Raw genomic sequence first — 20701 nt, forward strand, 5'->3', positions numbered from 1 at the left:
TGTTTCCACGGACAATGGCGCCAATCTAGTTAAGGCCATGCAGCTGGGTGACTATTTCAGAGTGCCGTGTTTGGCGCACTGTATAAACCTGGTTGTCAAAAAATTCTTGGGTGATAAAGACAGTGCAGCGTACAGAGTAGTGGACACCTGTCGAAAAATGTGCAACCATTTCAGCCATTCTTTTAAGGCCCGGAAGCATCTGAGGAGCCTGCTATATGAACGTCAAATGCCAGTGAAAGCACTCATCCAGGAGGTGATAACACGTTGGAACTCAACCTTCTACATGCTTGAGCGTCTGTATGAGCAGTATACGGTACTCGATCACTATTTCTTAACACAGGGTACAGCTCAGAAGGAGGGCCTGAGGATGGGTGCGGCGCAATGGAACATAGTTAAAAGCCTGACACGCATGCTTCGTCCTTTTGAGTTCTTCATGCGTGCAGTCAGCAAGGAGGACTGTAATTTGGGAAAAGCTATCCCATTGTTGTACATGCTGGAGCACCAACTGAAGGAGGTGTGTTCTGTGTTTGAAAAAGATGAAAAAAACCAAGACCCTTTTGTTCTGGCTGAGAAATTATTAGAGCACCTACAAGGTGATGAACGTCTTAAAATGATCCACTCAAACCAGCATTACATTTGTGCTACTATTCTGGATCCACGCTACAAAAAGGCGCTGGCAGGCCAAGCATTCTTTCCTTTTGCTGATGGAGATGTTACAAAGTACAAACAGTGGATAGCCTCCTCAGCCAAGAGGTTTGAAAGAGAACTGCAGCAAATTGAAGGAAAAGGCAGTACATCAGCATCAGCAGGCCATCCCCAGTCACAACAATCCACTTCTGCACCTGTGGCTGCGGCACAAGCGACCTCTCAGCCGTTAAAGAGACCGGCAACCGGATCATCTGCACCACCAGACACAACAGTAACATTGGAGGCTGAAGAGGATTGGCTAGCTCGGCTTGGGTTTGGTTCTCAAAAGGTCACAGCAACAGCTAAGCAAAGTGGAGGAACCTTGGAGGAGAACCTTGATTCGATGGTGAAGGACTATCTGAATGACTCAACAGAGGTCTATGTTAATGCTGACCAATTGGCGTATTGGCATGGGAAAAAAGAATTGTGGCCACAGCTCTCCAACCTGGCTTTAAACTACTTGTCTTGCCCACTCGCAAGCGTGTCTTCTGAACGTGTTTTCAGTGCTGCTGGTGGCGTTGTAACTCCCAAACGGAGCCGCCTCTCGCCCAAAAATGTGGAGAGGTTAACAATGATCAAGATGAATCAGCACCTCATACCACCAGATTACAGAGTATGAGAAAGCGAGCCGGATGAAGACGAGGTGGACAGCAACATAGATGAGGGAATTTCTTCTCTGTCAGGTGACACTGAGCTCACCCTGCCTGAATTCGCAGAGTATGATGACGAAGCCTTATTCTTATTCATGGACCGTGATACCGAGCCCTGAAAATGAGACAATGAATCAATAACTTTCTTGTTCGTCCTTATTCACTTTTATTCCTGTGTGTCTGTCTTTCTTTGTTGTGCACAGTTAATATAATTCAAACTTTAATCACCTAATCACAAAAACAAGCCCATCAGCAGAACTGTCTTCACTTGTTTGCTTATTAATTTGAAGGTGCCGCAGTCTGCATTCCTCAGGTTCACAAGTTCAGAAGAACATGCTCCTCTACCCTCCTCCTCCAGACTCCTATTTCCATCAAAGCAGAGGGCTGGTTTACGCCCAATGAAGAAAGACTCAGCACTTATGGGGGTGTTGTTCTACCTCTTTGCGGGTGAGTTGACGGCTCTGGGGCCATTGCTGGAAAGTTCTAATACCGGATAAAAGTGGTTTGGACCAAATCCGAGGCGGGAATTTTTTGGTGTTTTTGCTGACTTGCTTGCCTTTGAGGTGCTCTTTGGGGGGGGGTTCCGTCTGTTTGTGGGTGAGTTTCGGGGTCTGTGAGCACTGCTGGGACACTCTAATCTTGATTGCATTTGCTTTTCAGGAAATCCGTGGTGGCAAACCGGACTTATGGCCTAGCTACACACAGCGCGTTTGGACCGAAGGCCGAGAAATATTGTAAGTAGGAGATGTTGCTTTTGGCCTGTTTGGGGGTGTTATGCTTTTTGGCGGGTGGGTTGGCGGGTCTTGGGGCATTCCTGGGAAGGTCTAATACCGGGTAGAAGTGGTTGGGACAAAATCCACGCCAATTTTTTTTTTGCTATTTCTGACATTTTGCTCAATGTAGCGTTTTCGGGGGCCTGTTTGGGGGGCTTCCTGGCGTTTGTGGGTGGGTTTCGGGGTCTGGGAGCACTGCTGGCTATGGATACTTTACTTTGCAAGAGGTTTGAAGCAAATCCATGGTGGCAGAGGGGAGTTAGGGCCTAGCTGCAGAGCGCGCGCTGAGTGATTTGGGAAATTTGGAAAAAAATGACTAAGTCCCCATTTTTGTACTTTTGCGCTTTGGCTGTTTGGGGGTCTTCTACTTGTTTTCTCCTGGGTTGACGGCTCTGGGGCCATTGCTGGGAAGCTCTAATACTGGATAAAAGTGGTTTGGACCAAATCCGAGGCGGAATTTTTTTTGTGTTTTTGCTGACTTGCTTGCCTTTGAGGTGCTTTTAGGGGGGGTTCCGTCTGTTTGTGGGTGAGTTTCGGGGTCTGTGAGCACTGCTGGGACACTCCAATCTTGATTGCATTTGCTTTTCAGGAAATCCGTGGTGGCAAACCGGACTTATGGCCTAGCTACACAGCGCGTTTGGACCGAAGGCCGAGAAATATTGTAAGTAGGAGATGTTGCTTTTGGCCTGTTTGGGGGTGTTATGCTTTTTGGCGGGTGGGTTGGCGGGTCTTGGGGCATTCCTGGGAAGGTCTAATACCGGGTAGAAGTGGTTGGGACAAAATCCACGCCGAAAAGCCTTATGGCACTTTTTGTAACTCAGGGTTCGTTAGGGTTAGCCCTAGCAGCAGGATTGCATGTGTTTCGGGGTGTTCTAGATTTTTGCAACTGAGTTCTGGGGTCTTAGAGCACTCGTGAGAATGTGTAATTTTGGTTGCAAGTCATTTGAAGAAAATCCATGGTGGGAAAGGGGGGATTTGGCATAGTTAAAGACAGCCTTTGCCACTATTCTTAACTTAGGGTTCGTTAGGGTTAGCAGTATTTCTATCGCATGTGTTTGGGTGGGGGGGTTTTCGAGTCTTGGAGCGATGCTGGCTATGGATACTTTTGCTTGGTTGCTTGCAAGTGGTTTGAATGCAATCCACGGTGGGTAAGAGGGTATTTGGGCCTACTTTTACTTTCAAAGTACGTTTTGTCACCAGTTTTCTGCTAGGCCTCGTTTTTTGCGATTTGATTGGGGGTCTTCTACATTTTTGCGACTGGCTTTAGTAAGGGTCTGGGTGGGAGCACTGCTGGGAAGATCTAATTTTGTTCTAAAACACAGTTTACAGTACACCTAGCTTGAGGGGAAAGATCCGCTACATTAATTTGCCCATACTTATTTATCCTTCAAAAGGTGGCTCAGACAGAGTACGCACTGTCAAAAATATTGTACTGTCTACTAGGAAAATCAAAGTGTGACTTTTTGCACTCCACAGCCTACATACCTTATATTTATTTATCAGTGGTGTTGTAATATTATATCACTTCCTGTTTTTCGTTGAATAATTACAGGCCGGGTTTCAGTCTGTGCAATGGGGAAAAAAGGATGGAGTCAGGCTTCACATTAGCGAGCCGCAATTCAGCATCCGCCAGGCAGACAGTGGACAGGGTGTCTTCTGGTCACCAACATTGATGGACGAAGCGTCAGATGGAATGGAGGAGTGCCGCTAATAAGAGGAATTTTTTTCTGCATGCAACTTACTTACCAAATTCAACAGGACAACTACAACAACATACAGATACAGTATCCATTGTGTTTTTCTATGACTGTGACTGCATTTCTTGGATCTCTCTCTGCTTCTAAATTGATCCCTTAACACATCACTTAGTCCACTCCACTATCACATCTGCACCACACATAGTCATTTGTAAGTGCTCCTACGTAATTCGCAAGTCGCAGCACGCCCCAGCCCGTAGAGGACTGGGATGGCCCCAATGATGAAGCATGTCACCAAGGGGCAACCCTGGTGAGTGAGGGGACACCTAGAAAAAGAGCAATTTCTCCTTTTCTATCTACTAGACCAACCCCATTGAGTGTTGTGAATGGATTTATAGTGACCAGCAAGGCTCTCAGGTATCTGGCAACAGAGACCTTATGTTGAATATAGTTATCAATATTTCCACACACGCCCTGTACTGTCGCATTCTTTCTTCCACAGTTGTCGAAAGTACTACTTACTTTTCACTGACATGCATGCAGTAGTGCATGCACTTTCAAAGATTGATGGATAGGTTTGTACCCAAAGATTTGTTTATGTTCACATTTGTTTGTCCATGCTGTGCTATTTTTTCTTGTCTCCCAAAACCTTTCCCAAAAACCCCTGTACCCATCCATTTTTCAAACCCTAACCCTCTTCCCCCGGGCTGTGTGGTTTTGATTGATGTGTGACTAAATTACAGCAATAAATCCACACACTTGCTGGGGAGGATAAGGTGATAGCAACAGGCTGGTGAAGAAATCCAAGGATATATTCTTACTCTGCTTGACAAAGACCCATGGCTAATGTCAAAGAACTTCAACCGAATTAGTAGTTATACTTTCCCATTTGTTAGGCTACAATGTGGCACTGTTCTAGTGTACTGTCACCTGCTATATTCTCTATTGTACCGTTGTATTGCTCAGGAGGACAAACCAGATTTCATTTTCTTTTTTTTCATAGGCATGCAACTGCCACTCTGTCACACCACTAGTACCACCGCTGTGAGGAAATTTTATCCGCCCAGGATCGCCAACCTTATTCGCTGTTTCCCGTGGAGCCAGCCCTGGGTCTAGCCCTACTTTCAAACACAAATTACAGGTAAGATAAGCGTTTGGTGGGAGGGAGTATAATGGAGTATTAGGAGAGACGAGAGACTGACGGTAGTACTACTAAAGTCCTAGGACTCTTGAATTCACTTCACTTACTCTGTGAGAGGCACTTAGTGTTGAAAACATTTGGGCATTTACACTTAAAGGAAGAAAATGGAACTAAACTTTCAGGAAAACAAAGTTACTGTTAAACCCCCACCCACCAGGCAAGCAGTAAAAAACAGGTATGCTCAGATAAAGTTTGAAAAAGTATATTTATATCCCTTACAAAATAATCTCCCGCAAGACCCTCCCTAACCCCAACGGTTGTCCTTTAAAAGTCCCAAACCCAACTCCCGATTCCCACCCCCCAAAAGTCTCTAAAAAAGGGGCAAGGGACACTATGGGTGGATGCTGTTTACTTTTTGGGCCAGGGCATCATACTCCTGGCGGAGCAAGGCGCGCTCTACGCGGAGCCCCTCCAACACGTTTGTAAAGTGGTGGAGCTCCTGCTGAAGGCGGGACACCCTCAGGGTACTGCGGCGCAGGCGTGCCTTGCAGTTACAATGGCTGTGAGAGGCAGCTGTTGTCCTTGCTGCTCGGCGGTGGCGTTTGGCTTTGGCAGCCCGGCTCAGTCTGGCTGGAGCACTGTGCTGGGTGGCAGCCCGTGGGGGCACGGAGGCCGATGCAGACGACGTTGTTGTTGTGGTCGACTGCACACTTTTGTCGTCCTCCAGGGCCACCAGCCGCCGATATTCTGCAACAGTGGCAGCGATCCTCCGTTGCCGGGCCGCTCTAGCCAGCTCCTTCCTCCTTGTTTGTTTGGAAGGAGCATCTATATGAAGAAAGAAAGACATAGTCTGTAACCAATTCTCTTTAAGATTAACTCATCATTCAGCAGAAATTTGTGTTGCAGTACAACTAGCAACTTGCAAGCGCATTACATAACTATTGAGGCCAGTATCTATCTAACCTCCCACTTCTTCATCCTTGCTCTAACATTAGTGGGAGTTTAAGGAACAAATTCTACGAGCACTATGGACTTCCATTGGAGTCGACTATGAAAGTACACCAGTCTTATTCTTCTTCTTGTCTCTTGTTTAGGAAAATTGGTACGTTATCTTCTGCAAGCCGGCATAATGCCAGCGCAGTGAACTTGCACCCGAGAAAAAAAGACGCACGCCATGATGAGTGACCTAGACTTGCGTTACTGTACCGGTCCAGTACATGCAGGTGGTGAAGTTCTTACTTTTCTATTACGGGTGGCACTGAGAATACTCTGTTACAAGGGCTACTGCTTAATTAATTTAACTTTCACCCTACAGTGCAAATGAGTACTAGAAATGGAAAAATGAAGAAGATAAATAATCTGATTATCTATCACTTCACATGGGATGTTTTTGCTTACATATGGGATGACTTTAGGTGCTTTGCTTTTTATTGAGTGACCAGTGATACATCCACACATGAATGACTGAGTACTACTAAACTTATTAAGAGAGGTAGGGAGTGGCCACCGTAATAACCGGATCTATGCTGTGCTTGCAATACAAACTACTGCTACTATTGATGGTAGTATTTGGACAAAATTACAACTTCTTTTCCTTGCCTTTCCTACACTGGAACGGACGTGCGGGTGCTGTGTTACATGCTCTTCAAAGTTACACTTAGTTCATCCACTGACCGTCTACTCTCTCTAGATCATGGGTACTCACAAACTTTCTCTCAGGGGCTAAATTTACAGTGTAGTTTGTGGCCGAGGGCCGCACTGGTGGGGGCGGAGTCAGAGGGGGCGGGGCTAAAGCAAAACGAAAACTTGTGACCATGAGGTTGCACACAGGTCCCTGCAGCAGATGCCTTCATCCACTGAGCCACCAGACCCAGCATTTACATACATCTCTCTCCCTCCTGCTCTCCCTCCTGCCCTCCCTCTCCATCTCTCTCTCCCTCCTGCCCTCCCTCTCCCTCCCCCTCTGTCATCTCACTGTGTGTGTGTCTGTCTGTGTCAGCCTTCAGCCCGGGCTGAGACAGCTTCCTCAACGCGCACAGACAGACATCCACACCAAAGTACTTAACAGGTCTTTAAAAGACCATTAACATATTATTGAGGCTTTGTTTGTTGTAGCGCCCCTGCATCTCCACCCTGACAATCACTGCTTGCCCGGCCCCACAGAGCAGAGGCTTTGTTCTATTTCACCTCTTTGTGGCCCTGCATCTCCACTCTGCTCTGTGGGGGCCAGGGGAGCAGTGATTGTCAGAGTGGAGATGCAGGGGCGCTAACAGGTGAAATACAACAAAGCCTCTGCTCTGTGGGGGCCGGGGGAGCAGTGATTGTCTGCAAGGTCTGCGCACCGCCAAGGAAGGCTTGCCGGGCCGCCACCGGCCCGCGGGCCGTACTATGAGTACCCCTGCTCTAGATACACATATGCTATCTAAGAGTCAGATAGTAGCATGATCCAGGTATATTATGGACACATACAGTTTCTGTGTCACCCACCCAGGCTGTTGTCCTTCCACCAATCATTGCTTCATCATTCACCCAGCCATGCATCTCATATTCTTTCCTTCCCAGCCACGTCTTCAATCTCAATAAGTAAGGAATATATAAGGGCTTACCTCTGCCCGCCACCACCACCGTCTGAACTCTCACAGCCGGCACTGGAACCGCCGCCTCCTCCCCTGAGGAATTGCCCTCCGCCTCCGTGTCGAGCACCACCACCTCCGCGTTGGCCCCGCCACCAGATGTTCCACCTACAAAGTACATTTAAGAATGTTAGAATAAACCACTCACTAGTATTTGGTCTAGGAATGAAGACATGTGAAAACAATGTAATTTGTGACTGTGTACTCTAAAGTAAAAAAAAAAATGTCCCTTTTTCCAGGGAAGGGTGTTGTCTTGCTGCACTTTTTGGCACAACTGATGAAGGCTGGCTTTTTAACACGCACCATTTTTCTCCACACAGACAGAAGATGGACTTCTAACAACAAGATCAAGTTGAAACAAGGTGAGAGCTCGGCTCGACCACAAGAAATGTCTTCAATTAATCGTCAGCACTAACCACTTTTCCATTCTCAGTTAAACGTTTAGTTTTTTTATTATGACTTTTAATAAAGCTTTTAAACTTAAATAGACTCTGTGTTTTTTGGTCCAGACTAGAGTGACTGAGCGAAAGGTTTTGCAATTTTTGCAAGCATGAGTCCGTGCCTCTGACACTTCTTGACTCTGACTCAGTACTCTTGAGCTACGTTGGATAATCATCATTGGGGATCAATCATCGATGAATTCAGGAGGTAAATGACTGTGCCACACTATGTAGTCAGTCAGTAAGGACATTGGGGGTTCAAAGTCTGTTATCACAGAGGTATGTGGAAACTCTAACAGCGCCTATTATAATTGATAAGCAATGCACTATTTATTGCCCATAGTTGTTTCTGCAGAAGAATTGTCCCCTCAACAGTAGTGGTATGGATTGTCCTCCTATCCAAACCAAAAGGTAGTATCTTATTCTTTCTTGGTGGTCATTCACATTTTATAGTTGGGAATTTTCAAAGCAGATAGAACACTTCAAAAGACATTATGGACAATCCCAGAGGACTGCACTGCACTAAGTTGATAGAGCTATTGCTGACTAGAATGGGAGTTTCGCCAACCGTGCAATCTTAGTTAGCTACACAGACAGACTAATAAGAATAATCTAGTAATACCACAGGGAGTCATAGTAGAGGCAGGATAAGAATTTAGATACAGTCTACAAGAAGATCAAAGACGATTTTGAAAAAATCAAATGAGGAACGCTAGGAAAAATAGGTACTAGTCTAAAATGAAAACTTACTGGGGCCAGCAAAGGAGCCCTCGCCTGCCCGATCCTGGCCCTGTTCAACAGCATCCGCCGCCTGCTGCTCCTGTGTCCCCTCGCCCCTGGGGGGAGCTGACGTACAACATGAAAGAAAGAACAGAAAACATGGATGATTGTTGCTTGTCAATGTCAACCAAATCAAACATTTCAAAACAACAATAACAAAATATTTCCGCGAAATTATATTGATTAGGGTTAGTTTTCATTGATTTGCGGACCTGCGACTTCGAAAGTCACGTAACTCACTAAACAAAGTACTGAAAGGTTCACCTAGGACTGGCAGGCAGCAGTCCGCAGGCAAGACGCAAAGTGACAGACAAACTCCATTGTGATTTCAGTCAGATCAGTGACAACACTAACAGTTGCCTGCTACATAACCAGTCATTTAAATAGTCAAACTATCAATCCACCGCCACTATTTTTCTTATTGTCAGGGGTACAAAGGAAGGGGCAGATTTAAGCCACTTGCGGCTCTTTTGCTCCGTTCTTGCATGACTTTTGTGACGCAGCAGCTAAACAAAAGAGGCGCCATGGTGCGGCGTATAATATTATAACAACGTGACGCATTTGGGAGATGCATCCCGTTATAAAGCCCTGCGCCATCAGGGGGCGTTCCGGCGCAAGGGAGGGCATTCCTGCGCTGAAACACATCCTAAAAGTGGCTGAGGGAAATCTACAAAATTTCAATCAGTCACCTTTAGGACAATGATGCGTCACACAAACCCTGCACCTGCTTGGAGCAGACGTACGGCTTGACCCAGCATTGGGGAGATAGGGTACCCCAGAGCATTGCTGGAGCTGCGCCATCGTTGCGACGCAACTCCAGCAGTAAAGCTTCGGTGACGTTTTAGGCCCATGGTGCGCCGCATTGCAAATACGGCGCACCATGTTTGGTGGTGGTAGCGGGCCGCACAATTACTGGTGCATCCCTGTTACTTTGCAGGGATGCAACGGTAATTGCAATTCTGCCCCTTAGGGGCATACTTACTTACGCGTTCTGGCGCATCTCCAGAGATGCGCCAGATCAAATGCGTCACGCAAAACTACCCTTGCGACACGGCAGATGCGCCTCATTTACAATGCGGCACGCCCTGGCACAAGGGTAGGCCCTTGCGTGACGCATCTCGTCACGTAAGAGCGGCGCATCGCTGGAGTCACGTCGACAACGCAATGCAACTCCAGTAATGCTCAGGGCCACCCAATACTTAACATGCTGTGTCAGTCCTTACGCCTGCTTCAAGCAGGCATAAGGAATTGAATTGACCTAGCAGCGTCGCAGAAGTGCCTGCGTTAAATCTTGTAGATTTCACGCAGGCACTTTTGCGAGGCGCACAGCCGCAGGACTGCCCACCCTGCATACTAGGAACGCACCCATTGTGGCGCAGGCCCATGGCTTTATAACGTGACGCATCTCCCTAGATGCGTCACGCTGTAAATGACTCGCAGGGATGCGCCACGTTTACGCCGCTGTTGCGTCACGCAAGGCAACGTAAACGTGGCGCAAGGGGCTTGTAAATGTAATCTGCCCCCTAGTGTCTAGCATTACGCAGTTCTGTAAAGTACACTCATACATAGTTGTTAGTCAGGCCAATGAGACCACAAAATAGAAAACAAATAAGCATAGTAGCAACGCCACTGAGAAGGAGAGCAGTGCACCTGAAATGCATAGAAGATTTTGAAATATAATTTAACTACAATGTAATCGTCAGCAGCATTATTGGCTTGCTCCATGTAAAAAACAAATATTTGCAATACAACCACACAGAGCAGGAGAAAACATAGTAGTGAGTGATGAAATAGCTACTACTACTCACCAAGCCCGGGGATCTCCAAGCCGAGCTGGTCCAGCAGGTCGCGCTCCCTGTCCAGGACGTCTGTCCAGCAGTGGGTGACCTGGCTGTAGGTGCGCTGGACCCCGGAGAGTTGGGACATGGCCCAGCACACCTTCTGCCACCGCTTCCGGCGCTCCCGGATGTTGTAGCCGGCCGCGATCCTGCCGCCTCCCGCGATGGTCCTGGGCAGGCGGCGCTGGACGAAGTAGACCAGCGCGCCCACTTCCTCCGGGCTGAAGATCTCCCATCGGGTCACCTGCTCCCCCCTCAATCGCCCGCATGCTGTCCTGGCACGGGGTCCAGGACTCCTCCTCCCCGCCGCCGCTGCGTCCCTCAAGTGCCTGGGCAGCTTCACGGCGCCTGGCTTCACCATGGTCTGGGCAGGTAAGGTAGGAAGTAGAAAATTAAGAAGGAATAGGATAGGGAAGAAGAAAAGAAAAGAGTTTAAAAAGTAGTTTAAAAGTAAACAAAAATAGCAGAAAAGACAAAATATACAGCTAGGAAAAGAGAGGGATAGATAAGAAGCAAAATCGTTGGAAAAAAAACTGAAAACAAGCAAAGGATGGCAAAGATAGCAAGAGGATAAACACCATGCCCAGACACAGGAAATGAATGAAAAACAAGATGGCCGCCCGTTCACGAGCGCGAAAGTAAGTTCGCACGCAATTTTCCTCGCGATCTCGTGCGAACTTGTACTCGCAATGCGCTTACCTCGCGAGATTATACATAGCGGGCGGAAACGGAAATACGTCACGCAAACAAAATGGTTGCGCCCGTACTCGACCTTGGGGTAAATTCGTGTGTTGCGCTGCAAGCGGCTCGCGAATACTGCAAAAAAACTCGCGAAATAACACGCTGCAAAAAAATATAAAGCTCATTCGCACGAATTGGCGTCTTCCGCGGTCGGTTTCGCACGACGCCGAGCCTCGCAAATAGCGCGAAATTACCGAAAAATGATTTTTGCAAAAGCAAAACAAATGAGCAGGTGCAAAAGGTCAATCTCATGATTTGTAACGATTCCCTGTTGTGCTTCCTGAGGGGGCCCTCCAGAATTCGGTTGCCTGCTTGCAACAATTGTGTGACCCTGCTATGACCTTAACTGTATGCCACAAAGGACCTGATTTACAGCTAAGGGAGCAGACAAGCAGGTGCCAGGCTGGAACTTCAAATTCAGTGACACATTAATTAGCCCCTAATTCATTATTGTCAGTTGGGGCAGGGCAGGTGTTGTTAATAAACTAACCCCAAATTAATTCATGTCAGTTGAAGCAGGGCAGGTGTGCTTGCTTTTCCCCCCCATCTTCTACAGTGATGATGAACCAGAGGGTAGCATTGATGTAACAGAGGGTGGCATGGGTCAAAGAGAGGGTGGCAGTGGTGAAACAGAGGGTGCTGGGAGGCTGTGATGATGAACCAGACGTAGAAACAACATAGTCACGACCGTTGCGAGCCGATAAGTAAGTTCGCAATTGCAAACTACTACCAAATCCTCGCGAACTGGCAGAAACACTTGCGAACACAAAAAAAAACCCGCAAATTTGCGGGAATTCGCGGATTTTGCGGATTGCGAGTTCGCAAATTCGCTAAATTCGCGAATGCCAGATTCGCAAAATTCGCCCATGCTTACCCATGCACTCTGTCACTGGAACCAAGCTATACTTGGCTGATGAGCCCTCATAAGGGCAACTCTGGTCCTAGGTTGCTGAGATCAATTCACACATTCCATCAATCACTTTTTTTGTATACTGCAGCACTTTCAAAAGAAGCACGTCCACACGCAATCTAGTTCTCTTCAGTGCAAGGTGCTACTTTGGTAAGTGTACTTTTTTTATAGACCAAATAATATTTTTGTCTTCAGCCAAATTTGTTTTTAAATAAATTTGTTAGAAATGGCGATTTCTGGTTGCAAAAGGCTTGTGCCAAAGCCAGGCAGAAGCCACCACTCTAGTCAGGGCAAGGAAGTCACCGGCCAAAGATAACCCCTGCTCACCCCCTTGGTAGCTTGGCACGAGCAGTCAGGCTTATCCCGGAGTGATGTGTAAAGCGTTTGCGCGCACACCCAGCAACAACACCCAAGGCCCACATTAGATAATAAACACACCATTTACACTGTGCCACTGGCACGGGCAGAATTTACAGGGGATTATATACATGGGACAGGGCCACATGGACCACTGTCAGGAATTAGCACTTTTAGAACTAGCACTTGGTAGAATTAGCACTTTGTAGGAATAATGCATAGCACATAGCACATATAATAACTGTAGCACCAAATAGCAAATGTAGCATACAACCAGTAATCACTGGTAAACTGTAAGTACACACTACGCAACCTGTTGGACTTGGCCCTTCTGGCAGGTTCACCCCTGAACTTTTTGCATTGAACTCTGAGATAAGTATAGTGATTTCTGGTCTTTTCACACTTTAGCGCTGTGGCGCAGTGTAAAGTGCGTGTGCTCTCTGAGTGCGTGTGTGAGATTGGCCTGCCCTCCCATAGGAATGCATAGGGGATATGTGTATCCATGGTAATTCCTGATGCGTGAGGAGTGCAAGGTTGAGTTTGGTATGTGCGAACTCGTGAGGTTGAATGCTGCGCGATGATGTGTGCGGCGTTAATGTGTCTAGTGTGGAAGTGCCACTTCTAGAAGTTGGCATGTCTGTGTAATAATGGTGAAATGACTGTCTGGCTTGTGATTGGCTGGAGCTGGCCGGTGTGCCTGGCTCCAAGAGTCAGGATGGATCTGCCCTGGTGGTGAGTGGAGAGATCTGCATATTGATGTGAGGGAGGGGTCTACCTGGGACCTGAATAGGGCTGGGCTTTCCCTCCACAATGCTGGCTCCACCCCTTGTGGTGTGTCTGATGTCCCTGACCCACCCTGTGAATAGGCAGAGGGGCTGAGCAAAACAAAGTGCTCAGGAACCAGTTACGTCTGGTTCGCCCCTTGCCTGCACCTTTGACAACAAAGGATTTTTGTGTATAAAAAGAGGCTGTGACCTCATGTTAAATGTTCTTGTGTCCTGTTACTTGAATCTACCAGGGACGTGCTGCTGCTGGGACCCAGGGGAAGGCTTGCCTCCCTGGGCCCTGCCCAGCCCCAAGATGCCCTGGATGACAGGGGGACTTTTTCCTTGCCCTGGACACCTTTTTGGACTTTTGCCCTTAATAACTTTCCAGGACCTTTGACAACACAGGAGCACTGTACTTTACGTTTAATGCTGGCCTGGGAGTGCTTTTATCTTGGTTTGCTCCTTATCTGGGGGGGGGGCCTGCCCCTCACGGCTGCATTCCTTAGCGGCAGCGTGGGTGCCTGCCCCGCTTATTTTGTTGTTTCCAGGCAGGAGCCCATCCTGCCTTATGCCCGCATTTATTTATTTTTATTTATGGGTGCCACCCCGTTTATATGCACCGTAGCAGGTGCCCACCCCGCCTCTACGTTTATTTTAGGCACCGAGGGTGCCCACCCCTCATCTGTACCCCTAGTTCACTGCCGCGGCCTTGGAGAAGCACCGGAAGCTAGAGTCCGGCCAGCCGCCTGGTTGTGGGCGGGGCCGGGAGGATGTTGTTTCCGCTTCCCCCTGCTTGGGGGAAGCCGTGCCGTGCCGTGCCGCGTTGGGCCCTGGGGAAGGGCCGATGACACCACAGGGCTCCGGGAGGTAAAGGGAAGCCCCGCACCACAGGAGTAGCAGCCGCTACTAGTGGGCCTCTCAGAAGGGAGAGAGAGCCCCGCCCGCCGCCTCAATGAAGCCGCTAGGGCTCCCGTGAGTGAGGGAAAGCCCCGGCAGACCATAAAGAAGAGACTGCGTCCCCCCTGCCGCATGGTGAGAGGAGCCACGGTGAAGGAGGAGCCCCCCGCGAAAAGCCCGGTAAGTCAGAACAGGGCTGGGGGACTCCATGGGCGTTTCTGTGCGTGCCGACTGAGGCACTTAGGGGGCATACCTCATTTCTAAAGCCCGTGACGAGGGGGGTAGGTATTGGTGGAGCCCCGTGGCTCCAATGAAGCCCCCATTATTCTTCAGAGCCTAGGTGGCTCCAACGGGGGTCATGTCTATTTTAGAGGCCCATGTCCTCCCCCCACAGTTCTAGGGGACACACGTGTTGGTTCTAGAGCCTAGAGGGCTCCCACATATTGTGCATTCTTTATCTCAGAGCCAGATGGCTCCCACAGTTGGTGCAGTCTTTGTCCTAGGGCCAGTGAGAGCCCATGTTGCAGTTTTAACCTTCAGCTGCCCGTCAAGTAGTGGGCAGCTGCACCGTTTAGGTTTTCCTTCTTAGGGACATGTCTCTGGACTCAGGAGTGAGTTGCACTCTGTAAGAACTGGGGGCACCAGCTCTCAAGGGGGTAGCATGGCTCGAGCAGGAAGGCAGCCAGGGGCTTGCGTGTAAAGCAGCTACTTAACACACTCATCCAATGAAACACACAGTGGCGCAATAATGGAGACCACACCAGTAGTTGTATTTGAAAAATCAAGATCTTTTATATAGGCTTTCAAATAGAGCGATGCATTATTAATTCATTGGCATTTCAGGTAAGCATTTCATTAAGACATTTCATGAATCACGTTCAGGTTGCATTTCCTAGGAATGGGTGAACATTTCATTAAAACAATACACCGCTCATCTAGCAGTGAAACACTAACTAACCCCGCCTGTCGCATCAGACTCTCTGACAGGCAAAGGGGTATTTGTATTAACCTGGAGGATCCTACAAGAAGCAACTATAGTAATGCGTTTAAGTAACACATCAAACCTCTCATGGACGCTTTTCCTTAAAGGTAATACAACATATCGGCAAGTACTTATCAGTCTAACAAGGAACTCCAAAGAACACACCCTTTAGTCATTTGTGACAAGCCTTTCTTCTTGTGAATACCAGTCGGCTTGCGACCTAGATCAGATCATCAGAATACTATGGAAGCCCACCTCTGCAAGAAAATTCAGTACAGTGAAGTGAAGCTCCCTCTCATTTCAGGCTTGTAAATATGGTGCACTATGAACATTTCAGGCTTGTAAATATCGTGCACTATGAACATTTCAGGCTTATAAATATGGTGTACTATGAACATTTCAGGCTTGTAAATATGGTGCACTATGAACATTTCAGGCTTGTAAATATGGTGCACTATGAACATTTCAGGCTTGTAAATATGGTGCACTATGAACAGTGTTTAATCCTCCAACTTCCAAACTCTTAAGGCACATTAGAAGGGGCCAACAGGGCCCAGTCTCAGTTAACCCCGGGGGAGGGGTGACGTTGGGCCTCTCCCGGCCTACCGCCTTCCTCCCCAGGGGGGTTACCTCACTTCTTCGGCCCTACGGGGCCCTTGCGGTGGCTTGAGGTGGAGGGAGGAGCTTTCTTCCAACCGGGCTCGCACGCTGCCCGGCGCAGTGCAGGGACTGTCGCACAGCACCGGCCCGGGGCAAGGTGACACAATGCGGGGCAGAGCGGAGGGGGCACCAAGGCTTCTCCACCACCCCTCCGCGGCGAATCCAGCTCTTCTCCGGGTGCTGGCGCTGATGAGGGGCTCGTTTGCAGCCTCCAATAGCTGCGCGGCTCTGGTGGGGGCGTGGCCGGTGGCGCAGTCGCGCTCCCCGTCACGTGAGAGGGAACAGCTTGCCTTCAGGCCTATGCGGCCTGGTCCACGCGATGCGGCGGCCCTCTCCTGGCACACGGGGGACGCCGAGGGGGGAAGCAAATGACGGAGACCCGGCGCAAGGGCAGGCAGCAGCGCTGGTGGCCGGAAGCCCCCCCGGGCATCGAAGGAGCAGCGCCAATGCCGCGCTCGTCACAGGATTCCCTCAGGCGCCTCAGAGGAGCGCAAGGTACAGCGCTTCGGAGATGCTTCACAGCGCTAGGCGTGGCCGGGCAAGGAAGGCCATTTCAATAGTTTCCGATGAACAGGCAGTCTCTGGCCATAGCGCTTGAGGACGGGACCATTTATAGCGCTTTTCAAGTGAGACAGTGAGCAATGCAGGGGGAATGGAGGGCAGAGAGTCAGTCAGGGGGGAGACAGGTGGGGCGGTTAGACCCCAATGCAGGCAGGGGTTGCGCAGGGCCGCACAAGTCCAGTACCTGGTCGATCCCCCAACGATCTCTGGTCAGAGGAAAGTAGACTTCTTGGCGCTTGGAGGGTTCTGCGCCCTTAGTTGCTGGTTACTTGAAGTTGCTGAGAGGGGGGGGGGTTCTGAGTTGAAGGCTTGATGAGTTTTTCCTCAGTCACTGAAGATGGACCCTGGGGTTCCCTACCACTTGGCCAGATCAGGGGGCTAGCTTAGGACACCTCACCCAGCTTAAGAGGCAGCACCTAAATCCTGTCACTCCCAGTAGCATAGGTTCCTCACTAGGCCCTCCCGCCTAAAAGTCCTGCGTGGGTTCCCCAGGTCAGTGATGCCCCAACTGACTAGAAGGTTTCCCTCCCTTTCCTTATATAGTGTCAGTTGGCAGTTGGCAGTGGCAGTTGGTGCCTCCTCTATTCTGGAAGGTTCCAGGAGCTTCCCTCATTCTAGCTATGGGCAGGCTGGCAGGCTGGTATGGCAACATTGTTTAAGGGTTCCAGCCAGCTCCTGGCTACTAGAGTGTGCCTATACAGACCACGCTGCAGTAGCAGGGGTCAGTGGCAGCCATGTTGGGGGAAGAGAGCACCTGCACCCTGGCATTGATTAGCAATGGGAGGGTGCCCAGAGTCCTAAAGCCAACAAAAAGTAGGTGGGAAAAATGAGGCAAGGGCAAAAAATCACAGGGAAAGATCACCCTAGGGCTGACAGGTCTAACACACTCCTTCACCCCTACCTTGACCTTCCACAGATGCGCAGCACTTAGTGCCAGCTGCAGCTATTAGGCCCTGTTCTTGTCCTCAGCTGCCCAGCAAGTAGTGGGCAGCTGCTACTTTTAGGTTCGGGCGCAGTGGCGCAACCTGGACCCTAATGTGATTTATGTGATATTATGATTTATGTGCTGTTCTGATTCATGTGCTATTGCTTTTTGGGTGTTAGGAATTGTACTGTGTGTAGTATGTTTTGAGCACCCTGTGTTCTGATACCTCTAGACATATGTTTCTGCTTAGGAGGTTGTTTTATCTAGTATGGGTTATACTAGTGAGTTCATGGTTCCCTGCGTGATATATGCCTAAGGTGGTTAGGATTGCGTAGGAGGTACTTACCTTTTACTAGTGGTTACTGGTTGTGTGCTACATTTGCTATTTGGTGCTACAAGTATTGTATGTTCTAAAAGTGCTACTTCTAAAAGTGCTTATTCCTGACAGTGGTCCAGGTGGCCCTGTCCTGTGTATATAATCCCCTGTAAATTCTGCCCGTGCCAGTTGGGACAGTGTAAATTGTGTGTTTATTATCTAATGTGTTTGGTATAATACAAAGGCTTTTTTAATATATAACCTTGTGTGGAGTTTTTTTTGTGGTGGGCCTTGGGTGTTGTTGATCGGTGCGCGCGCAAACGCTTTACACATTGCCTCCGGGATAAGCCTGACTGCTCGTGCCAAGCTGCCAAGGGGCTGAGCAGGGGTTATCTTTGGAGGGTAACTTCCTTGCCCTGACGTAGAATGGTGGTTTCTGCCTGGCTTTGGTGCAAGCCTCAGCCAACCAGAAATCGCCATTTCTAACACAACCCTAGGATCACTGACTAAATATCGAGGGACAAAATATAGACTACCCAAAATATAGATTCCAAAATATCGACAGACAAAATATCGGATTCCTATCTACAAACAGGTAAGTACCAAAATATCGACCCCAAAATATCGTTTATATATATATTTATTTATATATACATTATAAAAATATCGAATTTCTTAACATTTATGTAAAATTAAAAAAATATTAAAAATAAATAGCTAAAATATACTTAAACATACTTAAATTTCCTTAAAATTATTAAATAACTAATTTAACTTATAAAAAAATACAATCATATCTGTTAAAACATATATATATATTAACATAATATTAATAAAAAATACACAATATTATTACCGTAGGATAGTGGAGGTGTAAAAATTACTATTCCCACTCCTAGAAGTGCAACAGTAGGGAAAGCATTGGATAGAGTAGGGGTAAAAATTACTATTTCCACTCCAAAGAGTGCAACAGTAGGGAAAGCATTGGATAGCGTAGGGGTAAAATTACTATTCCCACTCCAGGGAGTGCAACAGTAGGGAAAGCGTTGGATAGCGTAGGGGTAAAAATTACTATTCTCACTACAAAGAGTACAACAGTAGGGAAAGCGTTGGATAGCGTAGGGGTAAAAATTACTATTACCACTCCAGAGAGTGCAACAGTAGGGAAAGCGTTGGATAGCGTAGGGGTAAAAATTACTGTTCCCACTCCAGAGTGTGCAACAGTAGGGAAAGCGTTGGATAGCGTAGAAGTAAAAATTACTATTCCCACTCCAGAGAATGCAACAGTAGGGAAAGCGCTGGATAGCGGAGGGGTAAAAATTACTATTCCCACTCCAGAGAGGGCAACAGTAGGGAAAGCGTTGGATAGCGTAGGGGTAAAATGTACTATTCCCACTCCAGAGAGTGCAACAGTAGGGAAAGCGTTGGATAGCGTAGAGGTAAAAATTACTATTCCCACAACAGAGAGTGTAACAGTAGGGAAAGCGTTGGATAGCGTAGGGGTAAAAATGACTAATCCCACTCCAGAGAGTGCAACAGTAGGGAAAGCGTTGGATAGCGTAGGGGTAAAAATTACTATTCCCACTCCAGAAAGTGCAACAGTAGGGAAAGCGTTGGATAGCGTAGGGGTAAAAATTACTATTCCCACTCCAGAGAGTGCAACAGTAGGGAAAGCGTTGGATAGCGTAGGGGTAACATTTACTAGTCCCACTCCAGAGAGTGCAACAGTAGGGAAAGCGTTGGATAGGGTAGGGGTAAAAATTAATATTTCCACTCCAGAGAGTGCAACAGTAGGGAAAGTGTTGGATAGCGTAGGGGTAAAAATTCCTATTCCTACTCCAGAGAGTGCAACAGTAGGGAAAGCGTTGGACAGCATAGGGATACATTTTACTATTCTCACTCTAGTGAAAATAATTTATTATAATTCACATAATTATCAATTAATCAATTAATAAAAAATTAATTATCAATTAAGAAATAATTAATTATCAATTAAAAAGTAGTTAACAATTTGTTCAAAATAAATACCAATAAATTAATTGACATATTTAATTGATTATAATTAAATTCCTTCCCACCCTATTCCCTTATAAACCTACAACCCGTTACAGAAAATAAACTAATATTATTCACATAATCATCAATTAATCAATTAATAAAAAATAATCATTTAAGAATTAATTAATCACCAATTAGAAATGAATTAACAATTTAATCATAAAGAATACCAATTAATTTATTAACATATGTAATTAATTATAATTAAATTACTTCCCACCCTATTCCCCTATAAACCCACAACCCGCAACAGAAAATAAAATAATATTATTCACATAATTATCAATTAATCAATTAATAAACAATTATCATTTAAGAATTAATTAATTACCAATTAAAAATTAATTAACAATTTAATCAAAATAAATACCAATTAATTATTTAACATATTTAATTAATTATAATTAAATTGCTTCCCACCCTATTCCCTTATAAACCCACAAAGCGCTACAGAAAATAAATTAATTTATTTCACATAATTATCAATTAATCAATTAATAAAAAATAATTATCAATTAAGAATTAATTAATTACCAATTAAAAGTTAATTAACAATTTATTCTAAATAAATACCAATTAATTAATTAACATATTTAATTAATTATAATTAAATTACTTCCCACCCTATTCCCCTATAAACCCACAACCCACTACAGAATTAAATTACACAATAATTAAATAACATAAAATTAATTACTTAAAATAAATTATAAAAATATATACACTTTTCACACATATACTAACATAAAAAACACTTTAAAAAAATTGATATTATTAAAAATTCGATATTTTTAATAAACTATATTATGTACTTCGATATTTTGACTGTCTATATATTTAAAATCTATATTACATCACTTACCTTCAAAACGATATTTTTGATGTCTA

The 20701-nt window shown here is 46.6% G+C and overlaps 1 protein-coding gene and 1 long non-coding RNA gene across 4 annotated transcripts in view; one reads left to right on the top strand and one right to left on the bottom strand.

Moving 5' to 3' along the window:
* Positions 1–20701, top strand: part of FAM221B (family with sequence similarity 221 member B) — a 131741-nt gene that overhangs the window by 42365 nt on the left and 68675 nt on the right. The window lies entirely within an intron of this gene.
* On the bottom strand, positions 5472–8830 carry LOC147666254 (uncharacterized). The gene is made up of 3 exons (XR_015304856.1): positions 8772–8830; positions 7555–7689; positions 5472–5773 (listed from the first exon to the last, which is right to left on the bottom strand). It is a non-coding gene; the product is annotated as an uncharacterized LOC147666254 (long non-coding RNA).

The sequence above is a fragment of the Lissotriton vulgaris genome, unplaced genomic scaffold (assembly GCF_964263255.1).
Source record: "Lissotriton vulgaris unplaced genomic scaffold, aLisVul1.2 SCAFFOLD_1743, whole genome shotgun sequence".
In the NCBI taxonomy this organism is placed as follows: Eukaryota; Metazoa; Chordata; class Amphibia; order Caudata; family Salamandridae; genus Lissotriton; species Lissotriton vulgaris.